The sequence below is a fragment of the Tripterygium wilfordii genome, chromosome 19, assembly GCF_013401445.1.
Source record: "Tripterygium wilfordii isolate XIE 37 chromosome 19, ASM1340144v1, whole genome shotgun sequence".
In the NCBI taxonomy this organism is placed as follows: Eukaryota; Viridiplantae; Streptophyta; class Magnoliopsida; order Celastrales; family Celastraceae; genus Tripterygium; species Tripterygium wilfordii.
Window position 1 is genome coordinate 4758886 of NC_052250.1, and position 7361 is coordinate 4766246.

Below are 7361 nucleotides of genomic sequence, written 5' to 3' on the forward strand. Positions count from 1 at the left end.
ACACATTTCCCACAATCCCATTAAAGGATTCAGTAGGAATCTTGTCTGATACATATGCTTGATTTAACATCCTCATCAAGACTTGTTGATGTGGTTCAGAATTCATTATCAACTCCAAAATCAAAATCTTTGCAGAAGTTTTCTTCAATTGATCTACCACCATCAAATAATTTTCAAAAACTCTTGCACTTCCACATCAGTTACAACTTCCTTCGCCTCCTCTAGACACCCAAAAAGACCCTCTACTGGAATATAGGTACCGTCTTCCCCTTTCCTCTTACACTTAGCTTCAAGATCCACCATCGGATTTCCTTCTGGCTCATTTCGTACATAACATCTTCCTCTTCGGGTAACTCCACTAACACCAAAAATATTATCTATCAGTTCTCCTTGCTTTCCACTAACTTCTGCTTCATAATTTCATGGCATAGCCTTGTTATTTTTGTACAAAGGATCTATCTTTGGTTTCAGTGGCCCAACTGGTGGAGCATCGACATAATACAGCAAGGCAAATTACGGAGCGTGATACGGCCTAGGCCCTTGATAATATCCTCCGATGACACTGACTTCATTTGATTAGCCTTTCACCTCAAACTTTATTATCTTCAAATCCATCAACTCTTGCACCTTCTCTTGAAAGCCATAACAATTCTCAATAGCATGTCCCCTCTATCCCCTATGTAACTCACAAGTCTTCATTTCATCAAAAAGTCCATATTGAATGGGTGTATCAACTATTACCTCCTCAACCAATCCTTCTTCCTCAACACCATAAACAACTGGCCCAAAGGCATTGAAATCTCTGAGACCCATCTTTTTGCAGCATAGAATTCTTCAATGGCATTCACCCCCTCCTTCTCATGATTGGGCAATGGATTGTTGTTGACATTTGGTTTATTGATCGTTAAGATCCAACCACTTCGCTTCAATCATCCCCTGGACTATCCTTTTGAATTGTAAACAACCTTCAGTTGAGTGCCCGGGTGCACCTCCATTATATAAGCACATGGTATTAGGATTGTACCAATGGGGATATCAAGGTTGGTGGACTTGTCCCGAAATAGGAGCCACTACTCTTTGCGCTTGAAGTTTCATAAAACATTCAGCATAGGTTATGGGCAAAGGATCGAAATGCTCAACTGGCCTTCTGGGTCTTTTGTTTTGGAAATTTGGACGAAGATTTTGGTAAGTGTTTTTGGTTCTGAAGGTTTTGGTAAGTGTTTTGGTTTTGAGGGTATTGATTGGGTGGTGATGCGTTGAATCGGGGTGGATAAGGATTTTGGGTGTGGGTGTGGGTGTGGGTGTGGGTGTGGTTATGGTTATAGTAGGCTCCTGGGCTTGACATCCTTGGGACATTGCTTCTAGGGCAATAGTTTGAAGTAGGTGCGCCATAAACAGTGGGATTTAAATCAAAATTCACGGAATACACTTCAGTATTTTTGCCTTTACTTCTTTTAGTTAGGTCTGATTTGTTAAGGGTGGGATAATGCAAAATATCCCTCTTCATACAACGTTCAACTCGTTCTTCTGCTTGTATCATATCAGTTAGGTTATTATGACCGCCTCCAACTAAATTGGAAGTATAAGGCTCCATGAGAGCACCAATAAAAGCATTCAACAAATCCTTTTCTAAAAGCGGTTGAATTATCTGAGCTGCCAAATCCCTTCATCAATGAGTAAACTTCCTGAAACTTTCTCCATTCTTCATTACCGTGTTCTGCATATCGTAAGTGGTAGGGATCTTCTCTACATTGTGCTTATATTGTTTCATAAACATTTCCTCTAAATCCTCCCACAAAGATATTGACGAAGGATTAAGGGTATCGAACCATCTTTGCGCCGCTCCTATCAAACTGTCTTAGAAATAATGCACCAACAGTTTCTCATCACTTGCGTATAGCTGCATACGCCGATAATATATTTTAAATGATCCAATAGAACTCCCGTGTCATCAAACAGGCTAAATTTTGGTAGAACAAAGTTGTGCAGGATATTCAAATTCTTTACGAGGCCCAAATTAGCTGGGTTCAGCATTTCAGAAGCATTGAAATCCTTTATGGCCCTTAATCGCTTTTTCAACTTTTTAATTGCATCCATTGAACTACTTTCTTCATCTTGAACTCCCTCAATCATTACTCTGTCAGTGAAAACTCCAGCGGTATCAGCACCGATTGGGAAGGGATTGTCATGCACATGAGTCTCAACTGGATGAATATACGTCGAGTTCTGAATGGCTGCTTGTTGGGGAACATATTGATGTTGATACAAACCAGGCCAAGGTTGGTTACGAACAGGAGTAAACCCAGGTGGGTAAGTTGGTATTTCTTGGTGCGGATAATTCTCTGGAACCTCCGGCGTTTCAGAACTTTCAGCTACTTTCCCCTTCATCAATAGAGTCATATTCTTCACCAATAGGGCCATCTGTTCTTTCAATTATGCTATGTCCTGACTCTGACTCTGTTCCCCTATTTCATGCTCCATATTCTTAATGATTTTTTATTATAGACGAGTTTGATAGGGGTGACGATGTTGCTTCTTGGGCGCTATGATTATTTATGATTTTATGTGGATTATGAAAACAACGATATTAGTGCTCATTTATTTTCACTTTTTTTTTTCATTTCATAGGTTTGCGTGTAGTTATTATTTGTGCAAATCCTAATTATTCTTTACAATTGAACAAGATGATTTAAAACAATGGATTCATTATCTATGCAACAATTATGTATATGAAAGGTATATATGTACATGTATGGATGACTAACGAGTGTGCAAGCATATATGGACATGTATGGATGACTAACAAGTGTACAAGTATATATGGACATAAATGGATAATTAACAAGTATGCACATATGTACAACCTCGGCTAACATATACATGACAAGTGTATGAACATGTGTGGTTTAATAAATGTGTATATACAAATGTAATCTAACTGATGCATCAAGTACATATGAATATGTAAATAAGGGATAAAGGTACATGGTATATAAATGTACAGGAATATAACATAGTATAAGCATGTGAAATAAATAGTTCGGGATAGGAATGCCCCCTTTATTCCTAAATTGGGTAATACCATCTAAAAAGGTTTGAAGATTTAGAACCATTGCTACGGTTTATCTATAGTGCATATGGGTTTAACTAACTAATCATGAGGCCTCTGGATCAGGTGGTTTTTTCTCCATTGGATCGCAAAAGCCCATCCCTTAATGTCATAAGAGGACGTCAATCCAAGAGGATGTCTTCCCCCACCCATACAGGGAAGTGAATCCCATGAGAGTGGTAGGTCAACCCTCACTAATCACTAAGTAACCCGAGTATAGGGTTATGTGTGTGAAATGATAAGTGATGTGGGCATACAAACCAATGTCCCTAACATTTAAATTCCACAAAGCCCATGTCTGATGAATATATCTACAACATTGAACAAATCCATAAAATTCGTCAAAAAATCCATATAGGATCTAACATCTAAACTATACAGGAAAAGCACAAAAAAATCAATCATAAAGGCTCGACCCCATTGGTATAAAAACCGTAGTCCCTAGCAGAGTCGCCAATTGTCACAACCGGGGCCACGACGTGAATCCGCAATGGGCTTATTTTCGAAAGGAAATGGGTGAAAGAGAATGAAACATGTTTAGAGTCGCCACCAATTGATATGAGTGCTATTGGACACTAAAAATGTGGTCTACGAACCAGAAAATGGGTATGGGGGTCTATTGAATGTGAGGAAGGTGTTAGACACCCCACAACTACCTAAAAGGTTACCTAGATTGATCTATGTGCTTTTTCTTAAAAATTTATTGTATGTCCCAAATTGTTTTAATGGATTTTTCACATACCCGAAAAACCATGATTATCAAATGGGTGGAATGTTTTCCATTAATGTTAGATCAAAACTTTGTTAAAAAATCTCATTTTGATGGGTTTTATTGGAAATTGATGAAAAATCCCACTTGGAGTGGGTTTTGAAGTTTTAAAAAGGGTGCACGGGATCACTGTAATCATTCCCGGTTTGGCCAAAAATGTTGTTTTGATTTTGAAAAATATTGGGTGGAATTTGCAAAATAAAAGTGCTCTAATTTTATTTGACGAATAGAAATGGTATTTTAATTTGAAAATATAACATAATTAAAGCCTAGCCAGGAGCTGAATGTCATCAAGTCCTCCTCCTAATGAACTTTAATTTAGGTATCTAATAAATTAAATTATCATTATTTTATGAATACAAGTGATATTTTAATTTGAATAGATAACATAATTAAAACCTAGACAAGAGTTGAATGTTATCAAGTTTTCCTTTTAATGAACTTTAGTTTAGGTATCTAGTAAATTAATTTATTATTTGCTTTTCATTTAAATGAAGATGTCATAATTAAAATCTAGGCATGAGCTGAATATCATCAAGTTCTCCTCCTAATTTACTTTAATTTAGGTATCTATTGTTTTCCGTTATTTTGTTAAAAATGGAAATTTAGTGAAGATGTGGTTGTTGAATTGACGAATTTACAAAACTAAGCATACAACGTAACATATAATTAAGCAATGCATTTTACATAATTTATCAAATACTCCTACTCATGCATATTTGATTTTCTAAATTTACCAACCCCTAAACATGCATACTAATCACATTAAACATGCATAAAACTAAACTACATTGCTCTACACTTCTTTTTCATTATTTCCACTATCTTATTACGAATTTACATTTACTAGGATATACATACCAAATAAAAACAAGATAAAAATATATACAAATAAAATAAAAATACAAACATGGCCCATGGAGTCTGTATATTGCTCAAATCCAATCCAATCTCCAAATGCACACTCCGCCCCAAATAAGGTCCAGCGCAGTCCACATCCAAAAATCAACAAGAGAATGGGGTCAAAATCATGCTCAAATGCCATAGAAATTCAAATCAAATTATGTCCATATACATTATAAACATATAAACACACATATACAAATATACAAACTGGTATATATACATATACAAACACATATATATATATATATATATATATATATATATATATATCTATAGATACACACTGTATATATATATACACGAACACACACCACATATACATATACACGCACACCATATATACATATATACCGGCCATCAAAGAAAGACAAACTCATCATAATTGGACATCAAAACGAGGCATCAGCATGGCATATTAACCAGATATATACAGTAGATTAACACAGTAGATTATCCCGACATAAGTAACCAAACAACAACACAACATATTAAGTTCAAGCATCAACCAGAGAGTGTATATTGCTACCTTCTCATAAGTAGGATCAGGTGATGCAGAGATAAAACAGAAAAATACAACCAAGAAGATAGAAATAAAGAGATGCAAAGTATGAGCAAAGAAACGAAACCAGAAAAGTGACAGCAATATGCTCAGATTAATGTTCTCTCAAAGATGGAGCCCAGCAATTGCAAAAATAGAATCAGGAGAACAACAACAGAGAAGTGGAATCAGATCAGAATATGAGCTAGCTACTACCTTCTCAGATAAACGAAACCTGTGGAAGCAAAACCTTCTTCTTCCCCCGATTCTCCCTTTCTCTTGTGGCGACTCTTGCTCTTTCTATTTCTTTATCTCCTTCCTGTTCTTTTTTCTCTCTGTTTGTCGGCGATTTCTTTGCTCTTTCTATCCTCTCCCTTTTTTCTCTCTTGTGGGTCTCTCCCCCACTTCTTTCAATTTCCCTTTTTTGTTTTTTTTTTCCTCCTCCTTTTGATGATTGTGCCGCTCTCTCCCAAAAATGATATGGCTGGTGTTTTATGTCTTTTTCTATTTTTTCTTTTTCCTTTTTTTCCCCCTTAAATCCTAGTTTTTTCTTTTTTTAAAAACCCTAGGAAACTTTAACTAACCGTTTTTTGTATTTTTCATTCTTTTTGTAAAACCCTAAAAGGTGTCACATTTTCCCTCTTAAGATCAAATTTTTTTAATAAATTTTTTTTATTTTTGTTAAAATTTTAGATATTTTTTAGGGTTTATATTTATAGGTACTTATGGGCTCATGGGTCAAGATAATGACTTTTTGTAGGGTTTCTGGGTCCAAAAACGGGTTTTTGAATTTTTATGGGATTGTGGGCTCAAGAACGGGCTTTTGAATTTTTTTGTGTTTTTCTATTTCGTTTGTATTTTTTTGCCGGACAAAAATCGGTTACTACAAACCTAAATGGTAGTATCTAGATATTAGGTGATTTAGGATTCTAGGGTTTTAGGTGACTACTTTGCAGACCACTCTTGCATCCATCTAGCAATAACTTGGTACCAAGGATGGAGCTACTAAGGGTCTCAGGGGGGGCATGTGCCCACCCTGGATTTTGATAAAAAAATTATTATATATATATACATAAAAAGTTTACACATATGTAAAAGAATGTTGTGTGGCTTAGTGGCTATGCACTTGTTCTTATTGCTCAAGACCTAGGTTCCATTTTTAAGGGTTAACCATATTTTCTAATTTATTTTGTCTCATTTTGTTTTTGTTTCTTTATTTACTGTTTTTATTTTTGTCTCTTCATTTACGTTCTTGAATTTTGTGTTTTTTTCATTATTATTTCATTTCATTTATTTTATGTTTTTTATTTTGCCTATTTTGTGTCTTCATTTATGGTACTCAAGAATTAGTGTTGTTCCTATTTCTTTCTCTCCATTTTTTTTTCATTTTGTCTATTTTAATCTTTGATTCACTCATTAAAAACTAATGATATATTTTATTTTTCTTGTTATTTGTTAATCTCTAGTAATATAAAATAATATATATAATCCTATAGTCTTATAGTTCAAGTTATATTTATTGGACTGAATATTAACAAATGACATATAAATAGTCTAAAAAGCAATATCCCCCATAACATAAGTTTTGTGACCATAATCCTTTAACGGCCCTAGCCTCTCAAGCACCTTCTTCAAAATATGCCACATACACCACCTATGCCTAATATCAAGAAAAATAATTTCAATTGCACTCTTCATAGGTCTGTCTTGATTCGTGACAATTCCTTTTGGAGCTACCCCATACATGCATGACAACCAAGTCCTAAACAATCATATAAATGAATCAGCGTCTTCGTTGGAAAAGTAAGCCGCATCCAAGAAAAATCGATTGACATGGTGATTCACACCCACAAATGGAGCAAACGGCATGTATTACTTATTTTTCAAATACATGGTATCAAAAGTAACAACATCACCAAACTCACAACAAGCAGCTCGACTACATGGATCAACTCAAAAAACACTTTTCAACAAGTAAACACCCTCATTCTTATATTGCATCTTAGCAAAATAATATTGTATTGCCTTGGCATCACCTT